Source organism: Canis lupus, chromosome 1 (assembly GCF_011100685.1).
Source record: "Canis lupus familiaris isolate Mischka breed German Shepherd chromosome 1, alternate assembly UU_Cfam_GSD_1.0, whole genome shotgun sequence".
In the NCBI taxonomy this organism is placed as follows: Eukaryota; Metazoa; Chordata; class Mammalia; order Carnivora; family Canidae; genus Canis; species Canis lupus.
Genome location: NC_049222.1, coordinates 38,286,498 through 38,298,632, shown reverse-complemented (window position 1 = coordinate 38,298,632; position 12,135 = coordinate 38,286,498). Strand labels below are relative to the sequence as shown.

Here is a 12,135-nt window from a genome sequence, read left to right as displayed (position 1 = left end):
AATTATTATGTGACTCGGCATAATCCTTAAATCCCCATTATCTGAAGCTTCCATCATGCTCTTAAAGCATGTTCTTTGTCCCTATTCCTAAAGATTCTCATTGAATGAGTCTAAAACTTAGAGTCCCTCCTGCAGTAAGCAGGCCCTCTGTTGAGTAGGAGATTGTAGTGACTTAGAAGAAGGCCCTTGTGCACTCAGATCCTGTTTGACATTTGGTGTTGACTCAGCTCATTTAACTTTGTTTAGCAGCAACAAAACTGACCACATCTTTCCTTCCCTTTCTGATCTTAAGGCTGTTTTTCAGAGTTATAGGTAGTATGATGTATTGGTACTCTGCCTTTCCTCAATTTTGTTAAAAGTTTGTTTGGGTTATAACCATTTCCTAGTTTCATTGGGCATGAAAGTTTCTCTATTTTACATTATTTTTCTGTTTTCATGGTTTTAAAGAGAGCTCATTTGCTCACCTTTTGCCAGAAGTTCTTTAAAATTTTTTCCTCAATTAAGCCATAATCCTATTCAGCCAGTGATCTATCTCACCTTTATTTATTATTTTACAAAGTCTGTGTTTTTAAAATTTTCCTGAAACTATAAATCATTTGCTCTCTTAAAAATCTGGAATCAATATTTAAATCTAGCTTTGGTATACTATACTCATTTTCTAACTTTTTTAAAAAGATTTTTATTTATTCATGAGAGACACACAGAGAGAGGCAGAGACATAGGCAGAGGGAGAAGCAGGCTCCCCAGGGGGAGCCCAATTTAGGATGGTCCCAGGACCCAGGGATCACTCCCTGAGCCAAAGGCAGACTCTCAACCACTGAGCTACCCAGGCATCCCTCATTTTCTAACTTTTAAATACTCATTCTTGCCTAGTTTTTCCACTATTCCTCTATTATTTGAATAATACAGGTTTATGTAAGTTTAATCACCCATGCCCCCAGATAGTGTGGTTTTATTCTTGGGTTTACTACCTATTTTCCAGGGGATTTATTCAGATCCTTCTTTTGAAATAGAAGTTGGACAATTTAGCATTATCATACATCAGATATTCCACAATTCAGGGATTCAGTAGCCTGAGAATGGTAGAAAGAAAGTTGAATCTTTTGTCAGTCACAGCTGGGTCATTTAGTAAAATTTGTGCAGCTTTTCTCAACATTTGAATAATGGTACCAGAGTTCAGTTTTGAAAGGTAGAGATTAACCTTTCCTGCCAAGGGACATAGACATCAGTTATGGATTTATCTTCCTTGTAGCAAACTAATCACATGAGTAAGAGGGTATTTGAGAGGATTGTCCCATGGCCTATAGACTTTCTGTTTGGGAAGGTGTATGTTTTCTCCACCATAGACAGCCGCCTTTGTTGCTGTTGGTCAGGAGCTGTGAAAAAGGCAGAAATTCAGTTAATTTTTCTCCCCTTGTGCATCTTCATCTTCAGACTTGCCCCTTTAACATATGGTTGGATAACAATATAGTTTATAACAATGCTATTTTGAGGTATCAAAACTAAGGCATAGAGAGGTCAAGTAAATCAATCAGCTTTAAGATTAGAAATTGAGTGTGAACACAGTGAACTCAGCTCTACAGCTGGGATCTCTACCACTATGCTATACTTTCTTTCTACTGGGATTTATTGAATGCTGATGATTCAAAGCTCTGAACTGGCCAGACATCATACTATGATTTTACAGAAAGCATGAATTTTTTAGATCTATAGGTAATATGTGAGCCTCATTTAGCCAAAGTGCTTGCTATTCTCTCAATTTTATGGGTCTCTTGATTTGTATGCTTACTGATCTCTCTCCCTACCCATTCTCTTGTGGAAGTGCATATGGACACTATCACAGCCAAAAGACACTCAGCCAAAGAGAATGGAAGGAGGACAGAGATATGAACCATCCACCAATGGAATAATCAACTTCTGGATATTTGAAAATTGATTAAATAGTATCATGATTTCTTTGTTCATTTTCTAGGAGATATACCCAAGGCTTTCTAGGAATAACCTAAGGTAGGGTAGTTGTTTTGTAGCTTTTTTTATAGGCCTACTCTTTTAGACCCATCCTGTTAAAGAAAGGTATGATTAAGATGAAGCCATCAATTGATCAAACATTCTGTTCAGATTTTTCTTTTTTATTTCTAATTAAATTTGATATTTTTCCAGAGTACAAGGAGCATCATGGTTCAATTGGCTCAGGGAAACAAACAGAGTATTTTCCTATAACTACTCAGTCAAAGGTCAGTTGCTAGGATTTGGTTGTTTATCCTCATGCAGTAAGGTATCATCTTTTCTCTTTTCTTTAAGCTTGACATCAATATAAGGGAGTTCAAGTTCCCTCTGCTGTTTCCAATGATTGATTTTTGAAGCAGAGGAAACATCCTTTTGCTGCACAAAGATCTGAGTCTACTAAGGCTTGTGAGGGCACAAAGCATTTCTATCAAATTTTTTCTTTAGAGAGACTTGAGAAAAAATTTAAAAACCTACACTTATAGCTATGCAAATGTACTCAAATATCTGCAGATGACCAGAGATGGCAAATGCATAACATCAACCCCACCCTTCCTGCATCTAAACCTGATAAGTTTCATTGATCAGGTTCTCTTAACCATGCTATACTCACATGCAATCTTTCAATAAAGGAGGCTAAGACTAGATGATCTTATGATGCAAGTAAGCAAGTAAACAAACACCTATTTGACACTCGTGCATAGAATAACACGCTATCCGGGCAGCCCGCACAGTTCTTGACTTTTCTTGTCATCTTGGATTTTGCCATATTGTTTAGCACTTTCCCTTTCAACACTAATAAAGGAAAAAAGTCTTAAATAATAGTTGTAATTGTATTTGTTGGAAATACTGAATCGAAGTAGAAAGCAGGTTATCTCGATCTGTCTCCAACTCGGCTGCCTAGTTTTGCTTGAATTACTGTCTGCCTTCCTTCATCCCATCTGGACTTCCTTTAGCCTACCGGTCCTTCTGAACTACCGTGGAGGTGCCTAGTGCAGGAGCAATGCCTTTTTATTGAAAGTCTACTATGTTTTACTTATTTTACATCATTACCTTTAATCCCTCCAAGAATGCTAACAGGTATTTATGATAATTCTATTTCAGAAATAAAGCAATGGAGGTTGCATTAGAAGATTGTAGAGCCTCCATGTGGAGCTGAGTCTTGATTCAGAGACTCATGTTCCCTTCAGTGTTCTCTTACAGAAACTGTGAAAGTTGCAATTCATGTAAAAAAGAAGAATCCATATGCAGATAAAAGTCTGCAGGGTGTGGGGAAGATATCTATAGAACTACCATAAAAAATTTCATTTAAATATTTTTCATATAGGTTCATACCTAGCTTTTGTGAGTTTAACTTGCCCAGGTTTTACTTTGTACATAGTTTATTTTTATGTAGCATGATATTAAAGTAATGAGTTACTATTCAAAATCCAATGACTCTCACATCAACAAATCTATAGATACTGAGTCCAGATAATATGGGTCTCCATGTTTTTGGAAAGGAGAAGCAAAGAGACAAAGTTTATGGAAAGAAGATTTAAGAAACTTCCCCAAAAGCAGCAGTGGGATCTCTATTAGCTTTATGAATAGGAATACAAATTTGAATGGCTTATAAATTATAAATTCAGTCTATCCCCTTTTCAAGAAGCACAAGGATTCTCTCTTCAGAGGGTGATCAGCAGTGTGTGCATTAGTCAGTACCATCCCTTCTCCTGTTTCATTTTTTTTTTCTGCTAGGAAATTTATTATTATTTGTATTTGGAGGTCTTTCCTATAATTATATCTGAAGCTGGGAATGAGGTGTGACATCAGAGGTAGAAAGAGAGAAGAGGAAGTTAAAATTAACATTGGGAGCAAGTGAAGAAGGTAGTTGGGACTTCCAGAAAGGTGAAAGGAATGCAATCACTTCCTATCCTCAGAATCAAAGAAACAGAGCATTTTAATGAGGAGTGATTACTAGAGTCATATACTATATAGAGTTCAAAGATCAGAACTGGGAAAAGGGCCACTGCTTTGGATGCTTATGAGGGCAATAATCTCTTTTAATAATGCTATTTTGGTACTCATTGATAGATACAAAAGCTGAATTCAAACAGTTAAAAAAGGGAGAAGTAGAAGGGCTGCACTCATTGGGGCTATGGTTATATTTATTCTATTATTTCATTGTCCTGATACTGTTTCCTACTGATCCAACTTAAAGTCTGATCTAAAACTGATTTAGGTACATATGTGGTGACTGATACTAAAATGACTGAATTATAGAAATTTTTTTTTAGAAATTCCTTTTAAAATGAAGCTAGTTTTTCTCTCTCAAAACTGAAAGGATTGTATTATTAGGGCTGCTTTAAGCAGTGAATTTATTGTACAAGTCACAGTCTCACTGGGTATCTTGCCTAAGTAACTTTGTTTAGAAGATAGATGGTTGGTTCAGATGCAAAAGGTGAACTCGGATTAAATAAAACAGCAAATTACAGATAAGATGTACTGCCTACTTTGTGTTCTTCTTTTCTTTTATACCCCCCATCTATAAAACACAATGACCTTATTAAGATTAGGTGTTCATGGTTCCCCTTTATAGACTGTTAAACAGACCAGACCTAGAAGTTCTGTTGATTGATGCTCCAAAATAAGGTAGGCTGCATTTCTACAAGTGACAACACTGATCATGCCACCCAGAAATGCCAAAGGAAGAGCTGCTTTAAGAAGGGGGCAGTCAGACCTCTAGAGCATCTACTATGCTTCCATCTGATTAGAACGAAGAACCAATATCATACAGAGAATGACAATAACTAAAATTGAGCCTTTCTGATGGCTAGGGGAAATTATCCAGATGACCAGGGCATATTGATTCTAAAGCAGAAGACCTGAATTCAAGCCATGGTGTTATTTATGTGATTATGAACAAGTTACTTAACCTCTTGATGTATTTCTTCCTTGCACAGGAGCATAAGGACATCATGACATCTGGACTAACATCCTACAGAATTGTAGAGAAGGTCAAATATAAAACACAAGCAACTATATATGAAAAGTGTTATGTTTTTATCTCCCCAATGCTTGGATTTTTATTTAACATTACAAATATTTTCTGAGGGATGCGTGGGTGGCTCAGTGGTTGAGCATCTGCCTTCAGCTCAGAGCATGATCCTGTGATCCCAGGAACAAGTCCCACATCAGGCTCCCTGCATAGAGCCTGCTTCTCCCTCTGCCTCTGCCTCTCTCTGTGTGTCTCATAAATAAATAAATAAATAAAATATTAAAAAAAAAAAAACAAATATTTTCTGAACAGATCTACCAACCTAGAAAATGTTAGTGATCAAGAACTCTTTAAAGAATACTGACTGTTTCATTTAATATACCAAAAACTAAAAACACAATCATCAAACAAACAAACAAACAAACTACCTGAATTAGGTTGTCCAAGTAGTAATTTGTACAAGTAGTGAGTGGAAAACTCTAGATAAAACTGTATTCTTGGACTTCCAGGTTTTTGCATATTCATACAGCATTGCTAATGCAGGTACTTAATAATTAAAGATTTCAATGAAAAAATAAAAATAAGTGTAATCTTTTTCAAATCCAGTCAGGACCATCTTTCTATGAGATGAACCCACCTTCTAATACTTTGTTCAGAGTGCTAGTACCTTACCATCTCTCTTCTATGAGGACTGCTATGAATCTGTAGCAGTAATAGTCATATTGCCCCCTTATCCTGCCCCTTGAATGGATCCACAGTGGAATGGTCCACATAGGGCCAACTGTCCTGGGCATTTGCTGCCTGGATTCCTAGAGTATAAGCTATGAGACTGGGCAGCTGTAAGTGGCCATGTTTCCTGCCATAAATTTCTAGAGAATAGAGAGGTGGTTTGGAGAAAGAAGAGGAGGGGAGAGGAAGGGAAGAGAGGAGAGTGGTATGGAGTGCAAGTGGTGGGGGTGGGGGAGAGAAAGCTACTATACAGAGTAGAAAAGAAACTTGTGAAGCCCAGGTCCTTTTAAGCTGAGTTTCAGGCCAGACTCTTTCCAGAAACTTATTCACCAGCCTAGTTTTTCTCTTTTGAATTCCCTGATAGACATGCTGGTTAGCATATGAGCTTTGGGGTCAGCTGAACTGAGTTTAAATTCTATAGCCACACTTACTGGCTTGGTGATCTCAGGAAAGTTATTTAAACCCCAGAGCCTTATTTCCTTAATCTGTATCAGGGGATAAATGGTCCTTTCCTTGTAAGGTCTTTCTAAAGCTTAAATAGGGTACTGTGTATAAAATGCTTACTCCAGGCTTTGTACATCTTAGACACTTAGTAAATGGTAACTATTAGACACTCATAGATTCGTGGATTTAGACATTTGCTAGTGTAGAAAGAAATCTTTCTTAGGAACCATCTGGCCCATTGATTCTCATAAAACCCTCTGTGGAGTCTTACCTGCTTTGTAAATGCACTGGGAGAGGGCAAGGATAAAGGAGCTGGGGGGATTCTCCACCCTGACTTCTTCAAATAGAATGCCTCTGGTTTTTATCTGTCATATTTTGGCCTCCTCCTTAAAAAATAATGTTAGAGTTCAGCAAAAAGAAAAGAGAATTGAAAACATTCCAGGGCAACTTTCAAATGTTATAAATGAGAGAAACAGATGCCGTGAGCGGAGTGACTTGCTTCATTGCCTATCTTGTGAGATGATTCTGGGAAGTACACAGACTTCCCATTAATATCAGCAAGCCTGAAGGGGTGTTTGTTTCGTCACTGGGTCACCTTCACAGGTAATTCCCCAGGTACAAGGTTCCAGATGAGAGTGGCTCCATGTCCGAGTGCCAGAGTCTGCCTGAAGTTACAGATGGGGTCTGCAGCCAGATTAATCATCTGATACTATAAAGCCAATGTGTAGGCAGTTTAAAAAATGACAATGACTACACCCACTCTGCAGAATAAAAACTATTCTGTTCTCACCAGGTAGTTTAGGAATCATTAAAAACAAAAACTGCGAAGAATTTAAAATAGGCTTTGGAATGAACTTCTGATTCTTATGGGAAATGGGTAAAATCCTTAGTCATGTACAAGAAAGGGAATTGTCTCTATTGTGGTCTAGCCTAGCTCCCTCTTCATCATTCATGGTTTGTTGATAGAGTTAACATCCCACCCCAGCCTGGACGATGTTTCTCCTTTCTTCAATCAAGTTTTTAGTCATAATTATGGTGAAATTTTAGTCTCTGCATCTGCAATGGCTCAAAGATTATACTGTAAATCAACTGATTTCTAAGAAAGCTTCAATTCTGAAAAATGCCTGTTGCCGGCTAGGAAATAATCATGATTAAGATGACATTAATAGACAGTGTTTCTCGAGCACTGCAATGCTTCTGCTAGGTTGCAGATTGACAGGAAGAGAACCACTCCCAACACATGTACATACTTCAAGGTTACATTAAGTTCTTGATTTAATTAGCCAAAGATGCAAACCTAATCAGAAGAGAGGTAGTCACACAGGATAGGAGCATATGCAGCACATCTCCACGTAGCTCCCTGGGCTCCCCCCAAATTGTAACAGGAGCCCACAGCTGCCTGAGGCAATGTGCACACAAAGAGGACAAATGGTCATGCTTGCCCTGCCACTGCCTTTTCAAATCCAAGGTCTGGGTCATTTTCTGGAAGGAATCATGTAACAACCTATTTGCTTCTTGACCCCAACTCAGCGTCGGCAAGATGCATCTTTCACCAGGGAGTCAGCAGTCTCAGGGCCTGGGTGCCCCAGAATGGAAACTCTGCTTCTGAGTTTCCAGAGTTCTCTGGGAAACCCTATGTTCCAGTGAGTATTCCCTGGGTGCCCCCATTCTGGGGTATACTCTCATGCAGTGCGTCATTGAATCCCCATGAAAAGCTATTACAGATTCACAGTCACTATCCATAGCCTTAGGCTCATCTAAGTTTCTAAATTCAGAACTTCCAGATTTTAGACAGGCTGTATGGTACACATGACTTACTAATTTGTGCGCCTCCCCACGCCCCCGGTCCCCTACCGTGAAATCTGAGGCAGTAGCCAGCAAGTGCTCACTTTATACCTGGAATAAAGACAGACTATGAATTGCCTTACTTTGGTTCAGTCAGAATTTGCTGCAAATTAGTTTGTGCTGAATGTGTGAATGAATGATCATTTGGTTCTAGGAACATTGTGGGTGTTGCCTGCAGACCAGGGTTTGTTGACCTGTAGTATGACCTTTATCCTGCAGCGAGGAATTTCAAGTTTAGAGAGTTTAAGCAACTCACCCAAGGTTACAAGCAGTAAGTGGTAGGGGAAAAAAATCCCAACTGAAGTCTGCCTAGACTCCAAGTTTGCTTCTTTAATAACAATATCATATACCTACCTTGGTTCTCTGTCACATTGAGGGAAGTTTCCATTTTCTGAGTCTTTCTAATAGGGTCTGGACCAGGGAGAGGGCAAGCGAGGCACTGACTTCAGGTGCAAGACAAAAGGGAAGATGCCAAACAACTCAGTTACCAAGATAAAAAATTTAAAATTCAGTATATTAACAATTTAACTTAATACAAAAAAAATCCCTGATGAACCAAATATAAAACATTTAAATCAAGATGTGATCAGTGTTATTGGTTTTTCATTGTGTCCAAGACTGCACTATGGCTCCAACAGCACTGCTGTCTGGTTGCTGTCTGAGTACTGCTCTTTCTCAGTTCTCACTGCAGTAAGAGGGAGTATGACAGCGCATTCCCTTTTCAAGGAGGGTGGCTCTACACTGGGGCCCAGGAGAAGCAGCGCTCCAATGCACAGAACCCATGCACATCACTATGCTCCCTGATTACTGGGATGAAAAATCCCTTCTGGCTACCCGGACATGATTGTTAAACTGCTACATCCCAGCCTCAATTACACAAAGAGAAGGGCTGATATTGTTCATAGATATTTCAACAGAGTTGAGGGATTGGAATGGAAATGTTTAAGTTGGTCTACTTTCACGTTCAGGATTGTTATCAGCCAAGGCTCAGGAGAAAAGAGAATCCACTCTAATGAAGAGAATTTTCTGAAGGAATGAATTACTGGGTCAGGTGACAGAAAGAATATTGGATACCTAGAGATAAGCAACAGCGGGAAGCTGATAGCACCCTCTGGTCTAAAGGGAAACAGGTAATAAAACTGGTGTTCCCAGAATCGGAGAGAGCTTGAACAGTGAGAAGGGGCTGCCAGACAGGAGCCCTGGTTGTGAAGGGGCCCTGCCCAAAGCAGGGAGGAAGAGGGGAACCCAAACTCTCATTCCCCTGACTGGTAGGGCAGAGCTGGCAGGGAGCCTGCTGGTGCAGGGGGCTCAGTCTCCTGGGGAAGAGAAAGGCATCAAAGAGACAAGACAGTATATGGGGCAGGGAGAAACTGGAAAAAACCACACAATGAGTTGTGTTCATTGATTTTCACAAGCTCAGATTCCTATCAAGGTACTCCTGTCTTTTAGTGACAGAGCCAAGAAGCTGTTTGATGAAAGCAGGAGGAATGCAAAGATAGTCACCACTTAATGTTATCACTACCACCTAAGGAAAATAAATGCTTTTATGCAAGATTGTTATTGATTACAGAGTATTATTCCCATTGTGCAAAAAAAGAGACTGATTTCCTTCCCCTGTTTTCATAATCATAAGAACAATTAAATTGCATAGAAAAGAGAAATACTTATGCTAATGTGAGGCCTTGCAATATGACTTAGATTTCTTTATTCTCCTAACCCAAACAATAAGAGAAAGAATAGAAAAGAAAGCAGGAAGATTTTAAACACTAAATGATCCTTCTGAATCAGCATTCAAAGACAACAGAAGGACTCAATGGGGATTTAAGTGAAGTAGCTATTTTTGTACATATTGTAAGAGCATGGTTAAAGAGTGATGGTCATTTACTTGGTATGACTCATGGCCAATGACGTAGACACATTCGGGAAGAAGCTGCGAAATCTAACTTGGGGTAACTATAGATTTGCCTTCCATTTGCATAGCTACACTGGGATATTATTTACTCTGGTATTCTGATGAGTAAGGAGGAGGAGGAGAATGAGAGCAGCATAGTTACCTGCCCCTGGGGTTGACCAGGAAACAGTCTACCATGACAGCAGATCTCTTGGTTCTGGTCCTTTTGCATGCCTTCAAGTTTTATGCCATAATTTATGACCAAATGGCTTTGCTGGTCTCTTCTAATGCTGTGTTAACTTTCTGCTGCTACTGGGCTCAGTTCTCCATGGGTCACCTGGATCAAAACAATGGCCAGCCTTTTAAATGCCCTTATCATAGAATTGGATAAGTTACTTGAGGTTAATGTAAGCCATCACATAGAAAATGCTATTAAAATTTTTCCTATAATTATATCACACATATCTCAAAAAGGAGTTTTCAGGCTATCTACCTTATTGGTAGGATTTTGTTTCATGTTGATAGCACTATTTCCTCCTTTGTGTGGACATTTAACCATATTTTAAATATTCAGTTTCTTTTTCTGCCTCAGCTTTCCACTTTCCACTTTAATAGAATGAAACAATTTTTTTTTTTTTTTTTTTTACCTTTCTTTTTTCTTTCAGACAATCCCAAAGGAGGAGATACCAAAGTAAATTTTCAGGACAAATTGGTTTTGGGGAAGTGCTTATTCATTAAATTTAGTATAGCCAGTGTTTATTATTTTTTCTGTATATAACATTGGACTTTGTGTTGGGAATTTAAAAATACATAAGGCTCAGGCCCTCATTTTCAGAAATGTCAAGTCTGATGAGGGAAACAAACTTGTAAAGATAATTTCATCTAGTGTGTTAAAGATAATAACCAAAGTATAAATACACTTTCCTGGATGTAGGCATTCTGAGCCAACATGCATAAACAATTAGAGAATAAATTCAAATACTTGTATTTAAAACAGCATGGTAATGGTGATTAATTAATTAATGTAACATGCATAAAACAGCCTAATGCTTGTCACATATGCATCCAAAAATGATTTGTATTATTTATTGACTCCAAAAAATTATTTGCACCATGTATTTCTCCCTTCTAAAATTTTCTGTTAGGCAATTACAAGGATCATCAATGCTAAGCTAAACAGAGCTGATACAATTATACACTCCATGTGTATGTGTATACAATTAAAGAATCATGAATTTTGTTTTGAGGTGTAACTGACATACACCCATTCTGAGGATGAAAAGACTGAGGTTTAGATGGTTTGAGTGACTTGCCCAAGTCACTGAGCTGTTTGGAGAACCCATGCTTGGTAATCCTGTACAGTACCTTACACTTCAGAGAATGGCTGTCTTCCCTGCTCACCTCATCCTCTCCCTGTAGTTTCTGTCTGCATTAGAAATGTCCCTCCTCCCATGAACATTTCTGATTCATGCTTCTTTGACAGTGAAGCTGAGCTGTTCTAACATTGATGAAGTGTGAATGAGATGCTGTTATTAATACAAACAGAGGCACCCTCTGGGTATTATGCATTTATCAGATCAAGCATCAAAATATGAAACTACAAAAACAACTAATGAAAACAAAATGAATATTGTTAGCTAAATTAATGCTGTCATCTTCCCCAAGTGTGTCTTCAAATGAAATGGTCCAACAGCAAAAATAGAACAAGCTGGGAACACTTAGTTCTATGGTGTAGAGAATTTGAAACACAGACTTATTTTCCAATGTGTTAAACTGCTCAAGTGTCAGTGGTGAATGACTATTAGCATGTGAGGACCCCAGAAAAATCCAGTATGCCCCCTCCCAGCATTTCTTATAGAATTACAGCATAGAACAATAACAGCCACATCAATAAAATTAATCTGGATTTTGGAACCCAACCCAGAGATACCCCCCTGCCTCCTACTCACTCACCTACTTACTTTAGGAGTTTTAAAGGCATTGCCACTGTCCCCTTCCACTGCCAAAATATTTGACTGCCTTTGCAGCTGTGCTTTGCTTCACAGACAGCAGGAATACCAAATCAAGAAAGCATATTGCTGTGCATATTTATTTGTTGAAACTAAGTAATACTCCTGAGAGTAGTGAAATTTGTATCTGTACCTATTAAGCTCATTTTCTATCCTTTTCAATTCAGTGGTTTATGCCTTTGTGGTCCATGCTTACATGCAGAAACACTCTAGTTTCTGTGTACTGGAAGCATGGT

The 12,135-nt window shown here is 38.6% G+C and overlaps 1 protein-coding gene across 10 annotated transcripts in view; it reads left to right on the top strand.

Moving 5' to 3' along the window:
- The window catches only part of LOC102154803 (DDB1- and CUL4-associated factor 13-like), a 212,062-nt gene that overhangs the window by 154,287 nt on the left and 45,640 nt on the right, over positions 1–12,135 (top strand). For 2 of the 10 annotated variants that reach the window (XR_005353661.1, XR_005353660.1), the window contains exon 5: positions 4,947–5,171. The exons of 1 other annotated variant lie outside the window; for it this stretch is intronic. The gene's annotated coding sequence lies outside the window, so the exon portion shown is untranslated. Of the gene's footprint in view, positions 1–4,946; positions 5,180–12,135 lie in introns of those variants that run through there. 7 more of the 10 variants (XR_005353649.1, XR_005353647.1, XR_005353653.1 and 4 more) reach the window with 7 other exon arrangements.